This window comes from Convolutriloba macropyga, chromosome 5, assembly GCF_964194025.1.
Source record: "Convolutriloba macropyga chromosome 5, txConMacr16.3, whole genome shotgun sequence".
NCBI classification, from domain to species: Eukaryota; Metazoa; Xenacoelomorpha; order Acoela; family Convolutidae; genus Convolutriloba; species Convolutriloba macropyga.
In genome coordinates, this window is record NC_134472.1 from 19,239,148 (window position 1) to 19,252,678 (window position 13,531).

Sequence of the window (13,531 nt, forward strand, 5' to 3'; positions counted from 1 at the left end):
CAGGAACTATATACTCAAATGGTTTTTTTTCGTTCAGTCAATTTGTCCGATCGATATACTCATCGTAGACAAATATAAGTGGAATCATTAAAAAGGTTGTGCTTCATAGAACTCGTAATTGTTTTTTTTCGAATTTTTATTTTTGTTTAAAATTTTGTGAATCCATTTTGTGTTCCTAATAGACGAAAGGCAATGAAAAGGCTCTTTGGTCTCATAGGGAAACTTACGATCAAAATAATTCGATTTCCATTTGAGAGCTGCTTTTTAGAAAATTTTCCGAATTTCTTAGTTTTTTAAAGTCACTCAGAGATTAGTCACTTTCCATATCAAGATTCGGTTAATGACAAACCTAATTTACAACCAAATGATGCCCAAAGAACAAAAAAATCGTTTTCACAGAGTCGTTCAATTTTTTTTTTGCTTCAACTCTGAGTTTTAGTAACTCTTAGTGAAATTTTGTAGTCCTATGGCATAGACTGGTTAAAATGTCTAATTAAAACAGCAATAGGCCTCCTAATGAGCATTAAGTGAATCTATCTAGTGCTTTGAGTGGACAGTAAAGGGCCGTTAAAACTTAAAAAGCAATTTTTGAAAAATTTATTTTGAACATCAACCGGTCCAAAACTTGTTTCTGTGAACTGTTAGTGAATCTTACTAATGAATGGGCCCATTTTCTTCTACTGCAACCGCAATTAATCTGTTTAGAGGTCTACTCATCTTACTATTGGTCTTATGACTTCGATGCCGCTAGGTTTCATTATTTTTAAAATTTTTTTTCATTTTCTTTTTATAATGTTGGTCCCTTTGGAAATCTTATCACATTATTCTAATACTAACAAATCCCATTGAAATATAGAAGGCGTTCAATTGATAATACATAAAGTTTTCAGCGAAAAGTTTATAGTTTTACTGGCCTCGATGCTTTCTTCTGACAAATTTTCACTGAATTTTTGATAATTGCCATTCTTGATAGTCTTGAGACTTATTGTGATAATTAGTGATGACTTAAAAAAGACAGTTTTCATTGTTTCCCATCGAGGCGTAATTTATTCTTTGATTCCCGTTGAATCCTATTCAATTTAATGGCTCTGATACTACGGGTTTTCTCGAAAATTACGCAATCGTAATATTTTTTTCACATTTGTTGTTTTCCTTGAAGTAAAATTGTTATAAAAAAACAATCCCACAGTTGTTAAAGACAATTAAAATTTAACAAAAAATTTATTGAAAAGTGCTTTTTTATTAATGGCTCCGATAATTTTCTCGATCAGTGTTGGTGCCACTTCAAAACAGCAACAAGAGCCATCAGACACCAAGAAAGAAGATAGCACTCATGTTGTGCAAAATAGGCATTTTCCATTTGCCATTCATTGCTAAATTTTCTATGTTGTTTATTTTATGATGTTTTAGGTGATCGTTAAAGGTTAAATAGTCAAATTCCGTACATTTGAGGCATTTATTGCTTCTTAATAATTATTCGTGTTTATGTCAATAAAAGTAAAAACTGCAGTAATTTGACATTTACTATGTAAACAATGACCTAAATCACTTTCTTGACTAACCAGTCAGAAACAAGTAGCAATGATGTTAAAAATGATAATTGTTCAATTATTTACTTTCAATCGAATTGTTTGAATAGTGAAACTATATTGTATTCAGAACCATTAAAAACTCTTACCGAGAGCACTTGCCTCTCAGATTAGACAAAATATTGACGCTTTAACAACTTTAGTGTTTTTGCTCATTTTTGCTATATCTTAAGATCTTGCGAGTTTTAAGTTAGTTGAGCTTACTTGTTGAGAATTTAGCAACCATACAAGCTACTGGCTGAAGCCTTACAAACTTCAGCGCGAGATTGAACATAGATAATCATTAAGGATTTTTTTATCTTCAATCAACAAAAATACAGTTACACTCCTTTAATACGTCCGAGCGACTAAATATTTCTGTTTGATCATTAGACAATCGGATTCAGTGAAAAGCCAGGCCGGTGTAAAGCTCGAGGATCAGGCTGTGATATATCCGTTCCGCTGAGATTCTTGAGCAGCCGCAACATATTGTCCACCGAACCGGACAACAACATGAACAGCAACGAATCTTCGAGTCAAATTGCTGAACCAGCACAATAATTTAATTTTACGATGACTGGAAAGAGAGCTGATAGACATCGGAAAACGAATGACTACAACATGGCAGGCAAACTCAAGAAACTAGAAAGCGCGCAAGCTGAATTGCTCAAAATATTTCAGGGACCCCTCGCTGATGTGGAAGGTCAATTGGCTGAGAACAAAACTATATCTGCAGAAAGAACATAACAATGTTTCTTCGAAACTTAACATTAACTCGAGGAAAACAGACAACATTAGAGCTTACTTTTAAAACCAAAGTATTTTGAAAATTTCGACAGTGACACCAAGCGTATGTTAGAAGGAAAGAGTAAAGTTTTATGATGGGTAGTGGAAAAAGTGCCCTTTCTCCGAGACATTGTGGGCTACCGCACTGAATTAATTGACTGTCGAAAGGAGCATACATTTTAGTGGAAGCTATTAAAACAATTTTTAATGAATTGTCAAAATTGGAAAACAAGTTGAAGGCTGAAAACCTAAACGACTCCAAAAAACAGAAATTGTGTAATTAAATGAAGAGCTAGTAGAAAAATTAGATGACAATTACGCTGCATTGATTCAAATAATAAAGCCAGGAGACTGCGCCAAATTGCTTGTGCATCTCACGATTGCAGAAGTCACTATCAAGACTTGATCAAGCAGAACGGGCACAGCAAGGGTTGTGGGAACCAAATTTTTTTAGTGTGATCCACATCGGCTGGTGATAAAGACCTAAAGGAAACTGTAATTGATACAAGAAATGGAGCAAAAGAAAACGCTGAAGAGAACGTCGCAGTCTCTTCCAGACATTCTCCTACATACGGAAGCAGAAAACAGCCCAGTATCGCCAACTCGCAATCATCGAGAAGGCGACAGATCGACGCAAATCAAGCTCGAAAGACTAGGAGCTAAGAAAGAAACAGCGACGACTGCGAGAGCGGCAGTTGGAGTTAGAGCAGGAGCGTGAGGAAAAAGAACTTTGTCGTCAGCAAGAAGAATTACGTTTAGAACAACAAAAACAATAACAAGAGTTACATCCAAAGTTGCAACAACAAGAAGACGAAGTGCGTCTTCAACAGCATAAGCGAGCCCTTGAAAACGAAAGAAACAAAGCAGAGGCCGTCGAAGAACAACGACGTCTGGAACTTGAGCTGAGCAAAGCAAGCTCTATTGCATCAGGATCAGCGACAGATAAGACAGAAGGTGTTGGAGCAAGACACAATCATGAAAGAACAGCCGTTTGGGCAGAATCAGTGGCTCAGCAGTCTGTCTCAATACCGTCAATATGACAAAGGTTTGAGCTCCTTCCCGAAAACTACCCCGCTGTTCCAACCGGGTGAGTGATTTTTCTCAATGCAACTGCAAGATTCGACTGTCCTCAAGAAACCATAGATCCATAAATCAATTAGACTAACGGACCCACAAGCGCCATCAACAGGATCTGGCGCCATCAACAGGATCTTTCCAACGTTTCTGCAGCAAGGAGGGTCAGCATTCCAAAACAGATTCAAATTCCCATTAACAACCCTCGAAACAGGTCTGCCGAGAGCCGTAACAGGAGCACAATGAACCAAATCACTCCCCAAGTTATTTACCAACCCGTACAGAGTGGCTTGTCAAAGCTAAATCTAACTGATTTTTCGGGAGAACAACTGGAGTTGTCAGAGTTATCAGATTTTTTTGATGTTGTTGTTCAAGAAAAGCCAACCAGCGATACGGAAAAGATGCAATACCTGAAGACCAGTCTCGCGGGTCAAGCAAAAACAGCAACATCGGGAATGGGTTACAGCTCACAATCATGCTATCATGCTTGGGATAAACTCTGTGAGAAGTGTGGCAGACCAGATGTCATAGTCAACGCTCAGCTCAAGAAAATACATACTCATTCTCCAGCTCGGCACGACGATTCTACGAGCATCGTCAATTTTGCATATATGGTTGCAAATGTGGTAAACACTTTAACTCAACTTGGATAGACATGCGACCTAGAAGGGCTAAGTTCAAAACTTTTCCGCAACTGAGAGTCCAGTGGTTGCAGTGTATGCAAAATCGTCGAATACTGAGAGGCAACCTGATTGTTTTTAAGGAATGGATTGCCTTCAAAGCAGTAATTCATCAAAACCTGCTGGCACAGTCAAACTCGTCGTTTGACAGAAATAAGTTCCGAAGCCGTGAAAAACCGAAGGCGACTACCTTTGCTTCAAACGCTGAAGAGTCAAGCAAACCCAAACATCTCGAAGGTCCCTTCAAAAATGGACAACAACCTATTTCGACAAGTGAGAAGTTCAAGTCAATGAAAGTAAATGAACGACGAGAGCATGTCCAGAAGTTCTGACTATGTTACAATTGTTTGAGATCAGGTCACATGTCGATGGACTGCATAAGCAGGACATGTAGTGTAACCAACTGTGCGAGGCAACACAACAAACTTTTGCACAGCGACTTCCAGAGGAAGGATATTACAAAGAATGTCTCAGATGCTACTACGGCAGTAGCAACTAACATGACCCAAAGAGGACTCCCAGTTTTTCAAATCAAGCTGACAAACAGAGACTTAAGCCTAAATGAACTAGCAAAGGGTAATTCAAGATCCTCGAATTCATTTGTAGACATATCAGTGGTGTCTAAACTTCAACTTCAAGGCTGAAAAGCGTTCTTATCGATAGCAGAGATCCATGGCTCACGAGATGTCAAGACTGAAATAGTGCCGATAGCTGTTTCAGCGCATGAAAAGTCTTGACCATTGACAGCAGTTTATTTCTATATTCAAGAGAAACTGAAATTAGCCGACCAGATTATGGAGCTGCAAGAATTGAAAGACCGTTACCCACATCTGAGGAACTTGCTGACTCATACCTACAATCTAAACGAGGTTCAAGCGATTCTTGGACAAGATTGTTACGACATTCATCAACCCTTCAAGTTCAGGAACTCAAAAGACAAAGCTGTACCGTGGGAAGTGAAATCCAAAATTGGCTGGTCCTTAAGTGGCCTGCTACCAGCGAAGCAGCCAGTCACTCTTGCCGCAACAGCAGCATCAATTGCAGATGATAAATTAGCAAAACAGTTGAGTAAGTGGTGGGATATCGAGTCCTACGCCTCAAACTGTGATTTTACCGGACATCCGAAAGAGGAACAACGAGCAATTAAGACATTGGAGCAAACAACGCAATTCAATGGCGAAAGATGCAAAGTTGGACTTCGTTGGCGAGGGGACGAACTGAAGTTTCCGAGCAATTTCTAGTCCTCAATGGGGCAACTCTAGTCTCTAGAACGGCGCCTGCCGAGAGACGAAACGCTAAAGAAGCCCTACCAAGAAACCATTGACACGGATGTCAATGCTAGATGTGTTCGGAAAGTTGATCAAAAGGATCTGAATGAAACCAAAGACAAACCGCAAGGGTATTTGCCACATGATCTTGTCATTAACAACCATAAACCTGAAAAGGTCAGAAGAGTCTTCAACGCAGCAGCAAAGTATCAAGGCTTAGCCCTGAACGACAAACTTCTATCTGAATCAGAACTGCTGCAGAGTCTGATCGGAATTATTTTTCGCTTCCGAGAACACCAAATAGCTTTACCAGCCGACATAAAAGCGATGTTCCTCTAAATAGCTGCCCCAAGCGACGACAGCCGGTGTCTACATTTTCTCTGGCAAGAAGACCCAGAAAAAAATGGAGTTTAAGAGTACACAGGACAAATTTTTGGGGTAAAAAGCTCCCTGACTTGTGCAATGATAATGCAGTCAACGACGAAAGTCTCGTCAAAACGGCTCAAGCGTATGCCGACACGATCTGGAAAAGATGGACTCGCAAAAATTTTCCACAATGGAACCAGAGATCAAAGTGGTCAAAAGAGGCTGATAGAAGTTGAATTGGTATGGCTAGTAGATGACTCTGTGTAACGCTCTGGGTACATCCTGGGACGAATCATTGAGATCTACACGGTAACGACTGTGTTGTGCGATCAACGAGAGTCAAAATGGCACATGTAGAACTGAAGCGGCCAATCGTGAAGTCAGCGCGAGTATTCTTCTATGTTGTTTCCGATATTGAAAACAGGGCCGGCGATGTTGGCGCCGCTTCAAATCAGCAACAAGAGCCATCAGACAGCAATAAATAACTTTTGAAACTGAAAAAAACTTAGAATTTGTCAAAACTCAAAAAAGTTCAAAACTGAAAATTTTCACAAGTTGAGACCAAAATTTTGTACACCTCTCTCCCCGATTTTTGGAAGGGAAATCCTGAGCAGCTCGAGGTTATTGCACACGGTTAGGGTTACTTCTAAGCCACACATGGACCCAAAAACCCTATGCATCAGACCTACAAGTGTGGCTATTAGCACTTATATTGTGCAAAACAGGCATTTTCGATATTTTGTCATTTATTGTTAAATTTCCTAAGTTGTTTATTTTTTGATCTTTGAGGTGAGCATTACAAGTCAAATACCGTACATTCGAGGCATTTAGAGCTACGTAATGACCATCCGTGCTTATGTCAATAAAACTAAAAACTGCAGTAATTTGACATTTACTATGTAAACAATGACATAAATCACTTGATTAAGCAATCACATTGATTAACCAATCACTTTGATTAACCAATCAAAAACAAGTAGCAATGATGTAAAAAAAGATGAATATTCAATTATTTACTTCAAGCGAGATGTTTGGATAGTGACACTATATTGTATTCAGAACCATTAGAAACTGTTAACAAGAGCATTTGGCTCTCAGATTAGACTAAAATTTGATTCTTTAACAACTTTAGTCTTTTTTTGCTAAGTCCTGCTAGAGCTTAAGATCTTGCGAGTTTTAAGTTAGTTGAGCTTACTTGACGAGAAGTTAGCAACCATATAAGCTACTGGCTGAAGCCTTACAAACTTCAGCACGAGATTGAACATATATTATCCCTAAGAATTTTCTTAACTTCAATCAACGAAATTAAAGTTACACTCCTTAAATACATCCGAGCAACTATTTAGTTCTGCGGGATCATTAGACAATCGTATTCAGTGAAGAACCAGGCCGGCGTAAAGCTCGAGAACCAGGCTGTGACATATCGGTTCCGCTAAGATTCTTGAGCGGCCGCAACAATCAGTTTCTTTAATTTGCTCTTCTTGCTTGTTTCTTTTTTCTCCATGTAGTCATGAAACGCTGACAGGTCTCATAAACTAATAATTGGAGATTGAATGAATCAAATTACTCATTGCAGTCAGTTCAAAGTGAAAAGGTTTAACTTTTTTGATTTAATTGTTTTCAAAAATTTTTAAAACCTGTTCAGTTTTTGTTGTTATTTTCGTCATCTTGTTACCTGTTTTCAGAAGTCCCATCTACTTCCCTTGATCTTACAAATTAACCTGTGTATTGATATTATGTCGTAATTGATGCTTTGACTGTTGGAAAATATGCGTTTTGTAATTTTTTTGAGTGGTCAATATTTGTGCTTCTTCTCTTTTCTTTGACTTTTCGCTTAATAACGGATCCTAATAATTTTCATATGAGTCTCAATTTAACAAATTTAATCTGTCAGTATAATTTTAACTGAATTAGTTTTAAATATTTGAAGAAAGAAACAAGCTTATAATTTTAATGGCTTCAAAATTTGTTCTCGAAGACTGTTTGTAATTTTGTGTGTTTTTGGGCACCCTTATTCCGGTTCTATGGCTTATTCTAACCAATGACTTGCTTTAATGATTTCCTATTGACGTTTGAATGTATTTAACAGGAATTATTTGGTTAAAAGCTCATGGTTTTTAAGACGTTTTAAATTATTTAATTTAAAACATGTAGATTTTTTCTTCTTTCTGTCGACTTTTTACCTAATCTCTATAAGGAAAAAGTTATCTCTTTTGTAGTTAAAAAAACTTTTGTGTAACTGAGTCTTTATTTGATTGCAATTTGACGTTGTTAATGGGTTTTTAAATTAATATGATGAGTTTTCATCGTAAATTTTTTTTTCGTTTCGTTTTAGTCCTATTAATGGCAGATCTACCGAGCGCTGTAATAAAGCATGGCAATATGTAATTCATTTGGTAGTTTGGATGTTAAACGATTTTTTAAAACTCAATCATCTATTTCTGATTATCTCTTCATTCGGTTGACAAATAAGTAAGAAACGTAGAAGAGCTTGAGTCGGAACATCATTTGCAGACCCATATTAACAAGCCTCCTTCTTTTCTTTTACATTCCTAGACTTTGTAACCTCTTGTTTTCAGAAGATTCGAATGAGTTTTTGGATTTTATCCCTTTTTAAAAGTTTTTTTGTTGTCTTGTATATATATAAAACACCAATTGTGAGCAGGGCGCTTCTGTTGATTTTTGATGTTCTGAGTGTAAGGGCGCACTTCAAGTACAAGGCAGAACATAGCCCAAGAACAGAAAAGTTCAGAACGACTCGAACCCAAGGCTCCACATCTCGAATACTGTGTCGAAGGCAGTTCTCGCATGTCTATAATAGAACACGAGAAATAGTTGGTTTAGAAAGGGAAATTACTAGACAAAGTACTGAATCCCAGAGTGATTTCCTGTTTTAGCCTGTCTTGATTTCTTAGCCCCAAAAATATGAACACACTAAGTAATGTGCATTTAAAATTACTTAAAAGATAGGAAATTAATTACTAAAATATTTTTTCAACCTGCAATTTATCGGGACATTTTGTGTTTCAAATTTATCTACTAACAAGTAAAACTATTTTAGTGGGAATCGATTGCGGGTAGTTTTGAGGAAAGCTTAGTTTAAATTACATATGCACTATTTAGTGCGTAACAGGTAAATAGGGAAACTTTTAGCACACGCCAACCCCACCCACCCTCCAAAATAACTCACATAACTTGGAGAGAGAGAGGGGTTCAATTGAAGGTGATTTAACAAAGCTGGGAGAATCAAATTTATCCCCGAATCTCATATAGCCCCGAAATTTTGGAACTCTACCCGTACCTTATTTTGTCATTGGTGAACATACAATTCTGTAGCTGGTAATTCTATATTTTTTCAACTATTTTTCAAGTTATTTTCTTTGGTGTTCCTATTTGATCATCAAACTTAGATTTTGATTCTGCGAAGTGTCAATCGGGGATATTCCGGAGAATCATTGATAATGACTTTGCTACTTACAAACACAAGTCTCGTTTCATTGACAGATGACGGATTGTAGTCAAAATATGCTGCGTGGAACGGCTTTGCGTCATGAAAGCTGGGTTCATAATTCTTACAAAAATCCGCAATAACCAAAACCGGTAAAATCACAACAATAAAAATCACAATCGAATAAAACGTTTTACGTCTCTGTGTACGTAGAATGGCTTTTGATTTTGTCCCGTAAACGATAAGGATGTATCTCTCCAACGCTACTGCTAAAGTCACAACTAATTGGGACCAATAGATTGTGAAGTCGGTTATTAGTCGCAGGATATCTATAGTCCAAAGTAGATTGGTTCGAGCTTCACTCTTCATGTAACCGAGTCTTGTGTCAATGCGTCTTATCGGTTGAGTTGGTCATTTGACAACAGTTTGAAAGAAAAGTTTGTGGACATTGACAAAACTTGGAAAGTAAAACCTATCGCACTCTCGCTGATAAAAATATATAAGTATAAAACTATCTAAGTACAAAGATACTGCAAGATTCTTTCTAGATAGCCGTCGGATATGCAATAAGCTTGCAAGATAAACGTCGACTTTGCAAGATTCTTGCCAAATAAGCGTCAAAACCTGCTAGACTTTTTTGCAGGCTCTGTGAGTTTTAACCTTCTCATCTGACTACTGACATTCAATTGTTATGGTATTTGCTACCTAATAATTATTGGACTCACCAAAACGTCTCATTTATTGAACAGAAAGTCAAACAAAACGTTATATATGTCATAAGCTGGAAGGCATTCCAGGCGTTGGAATTACATTTTTAGTGCTTAATAATCTATTCACACTTGATGTCAGCAGAATTAACCATTAAAACGATCACTGACCACTTTTACTTGAAACTAGTATTTCAAATACGCTATCAATGGTTAAGGTCAAATAAAATTTTGTGTTTAGACCGAGGGCTTCAGTCAATTGGTTGAACTCTCGAGAGAATTTGATCTTTGATTTACTTAGTTATAAGAACTGCAGCTGTTTGTGTGAAATTTTTCAACGTATATCTTGCAAGATCTTGTAGGATTCTTGCGAGATATGCATCCAAATCCTGCAGCCTGCAAGATATGCGGCATTTGCGAGAACCTTGCAATACCTTGATCATGCTGTTGATGCTGTTTTTGCAGCCTATCATTTTTCTCTTTTTTTTAGGTACAAGTAAAATTTTATGCAGTAAATTGCCATTGGATTTCGTATTATAAAGAGTAAGGGTGACATTAGCCGAAAAAGATTACAAATGTCGATTTCGAAAACTTCAAAATACATGTTCTCTGCTGAGTGCAAAAAAAGAGACTTCAATTTTGATAAACAAATTGCATGCTACGACGCTTTCTTAGACCCGTTGCTTGCGTCTTTTACTCTGATAGTAAAAAGATGTCAAATCCCGTTTCACGGCATCAGAATAACAAATAAATTTGAGATCATTGTATTTAGAATCGCCATCACTGACACAACAATGAAATTTCGATTAAAGACGCTTTAATAAGCCATTCTGTGTTGTTAATCAGTGTTCGGGTCTATTCTGCTTTGTGCTCCCCCCCCCCCCCTCGTTTTTTATGCCCCACTCTCAAATTATGCGGTACTATCCAGCACATTTTTATTTAAAATATATCAGGTGCCCTGGTGGGGGGTTTAATAGTTATGTGCCCACTAAGCCGGTGAAAGGGAGCGGGCTCAAACAGAATAGATCCGAGCTTTCTTATCGTCTGGAGAAATATGTGGGTCAAATAACTATAGATAGGTTAGCTGTTAGATGTATATTGGTTTGCTTAAATAATTGCAGCATTCAGTGTCTTAAATGGACTAGTTAACCCAGGTTGAGGTCCCAGACGGAAGCAAGCACATCCAGACCGTCCCAGATAGAAAATGCCTATGTCCAGACCGTCTCAGACAGAAAGTGCCTATGTCCAGTCCGTCCCAGACAGAAAGTGCCTATGTCCAGTCCGTCCCAGACAGAAAGTGCATATGTCCAGTCCGTCCCAGACAGGAAGTGCCTATGTCCTGACCATTCTCAGACGGTAGGTGCCTATTTCCAGACTTTCGTGCGTTCACCAGACTCTCGTGCGTTCATGTCCCGACTTTCGTTCGTTCATGCGTCCAGACTTTTGTGCGTTCACCAGACTTCCGTGTGTTCCTGTCCAGACTTTTGTGCGTTCACCAGACTCTCGTGCGTTCATGTCCCGACTTTCGTGCGTTCATGTGTCCAGACTTTTGTGCGTTCATTAGACTTCCGTGCATTCACGTCCAGCCTTTTGTGCGTTCACCAGACTTTCGTGCGTTCAACCGATTTTCTTGCGTTCATGTCCAGACTTTCGTGCGTTCAACAGACTTTTGGCGCGTTCATGTTCAGACTTTGAAATTTGCAGTTGTCCAGGTCTGGTTTTTTATTAATCAATAGACTAGACCCGGACAACTGCAAATTTCGAGTTAAGAGAGGAGAGATATTTAATAGAAAGGAGAGATAGTTGTAATCCCTGGGTCAACCCATTGGAAAGAAGCATCTTTCCTAGAAGGTTCGGCTGCTAATCTTGCGAGAATTTGCTAGAACGTACAATGATTAGCATTGTCTTGCAAGATCTAGCAAGAATAACATCGTTCTGCAAGGTCTTGCAAGATTAAAATCGCCAAGTGAGTTCTTGCAAAATTAGCATCGTCTTGCAATATCAACATTTTTTTTCAAAAATATTTAAAGATCATGGAAGATTAACATCCATTTTCACGAATCTTACAAGATCTTGGAAGATTAACGTCCTTCGGTCAGGGTCTATTAGGGAAAGAGAAATCATGGAGAGAACGAGGAGAGTAAAACGCAGGTTACCTGATTTCAAAATTTGATTACTTTATTCATTCGATTGAAAAAAAAACTGAGTTAAATTTTTCACCGAGTTGAGAGTTAAAAAAGTGTCCTGCTATTAGAAAAAAGAATAGCAACATAATCAATATTTAAAAGAGAGATCGATTCAGAAGATTTATACATTCTAATGATTTCAAGAAAAAGTAACGAAATAACTTAAAAAGGTTTTTCGATTTCGTTTTAAACTATTATCGCAAAATGAGAATTTATTGAGGCCTAATGGGTCAGAGCGAATCACCTATTAGTTAGCTGTTGGCAATTTTACTTCAACAGTTTGTTCCAGATTTTATTTATTCTTGAGGACAAAAGACCAATTAATATCCCAATGAAAGGGTATCTAAAAATACATTAATTAACCTAAAAAAAGACAATAGTTTAAAATTCTTTGGTACGAAAGGTGAAGGAAAAATATTGGCCTCAAATTGGCTGAAATGTTTCTTTATAAAAAATCAAATCACTGCCTAATGCCATATTGGCAAGACGAGGAACATTATTGCGAGAAAACTAATTCCTTTTTAAAATTGTTTTTTAATATCCACAAAGTTAGAAAACATAAAATTCAAAATTTGTGACTTGATAATATGTCACACTTTTTTACAAAAATTGAAATCAATTATGAGACTTTTTTATCATACCGAAGCAGGATTCAGAGCAAAATGAAACAAATGGTTTTGTGTTGTGATCATTTTTCCTGAAATTATTAGAGCGAGATAAAAGTGTATCTACATAAGTTTGTTTCCTCGATAGTTGTTTTCCTTGAAGTGCCATACTTTCAATTCCATTTTTACATCTTTTTTGAAATTTTGATCGGTTCTGCTTCCAGCTGGTTCTCACATCCAAATCTTAGTCAGTTTAGTCTTTTTTGTTTTTTGAAGTTCTTCAAATTGTTATGAGGTTTCCTCAATCAAATCATATTTTCTTTTATTTTCGATGCGTTCCACAATTTAATTACGCGACTAGATGAGAAAAAGGACGCACATGATGTTCTGACAAAAACTCATCTGTCAACCATAATTGTCAACCAAATGAAGAGACAATAAAAAGTAACTGTTTAAGAGTTTATAAAAACCGTTACACATCCAAACTTCTAACTGAATTACATAATGCCATGTCTCATTAGAGCGCTTACGAGTTCTATCGTTGAAAAGACTAAGAGAAAAAACAAACAACTAAATTAAGAAAAAACACAAATCATTTTATACGGCAAAAACTCAATATCTATATTTAAAAGCACTTAAAGACAACGTGAAATTAAAATCAGACAAAACTCTAGCTACATATTTTTACTTATGTTAAATTGCAGACCAGACGCATTTTTTGTCATTGAGACTAGACAAAAACTCAACAAAAAGGGAAAATGATGAGGCGAATTTCAAAAATAAACCAACATTTTTAAACCAAATAACTACCAACGTCTTAAAAACCAGTAGCTTTTAACAAAA

General features: G+C 37.1%; 1 long non-coding RNA gene across 1 annotated transcript in view; it reads right to left on the reverse strand.

Annotated features, from left to right (window-relative positions):
• Window positions 1-9,598, reverse strand: part of LOC142339856 (uncharacterized) — a 76,869-nt gene extending 67,271 nt beyond the window's left edge. Inside the window, exons 1-2 of the long non-coding RNA XR_012759038.1 lie at window positions 9,221-9,598; window positions 8,395-8,554 (exon numbers count right to left, since the gene is read on the reverse strand). This is a non-coding gene — a long non-coding RNA (uncharacterized LOC142339856). The remainder of the gene's footprint in view (window positions 1-8,394; window positions 8,555-9,220) is intronic.
• Window positions 9,599-13,531: the final 3,933 nt, after the last annotated feature.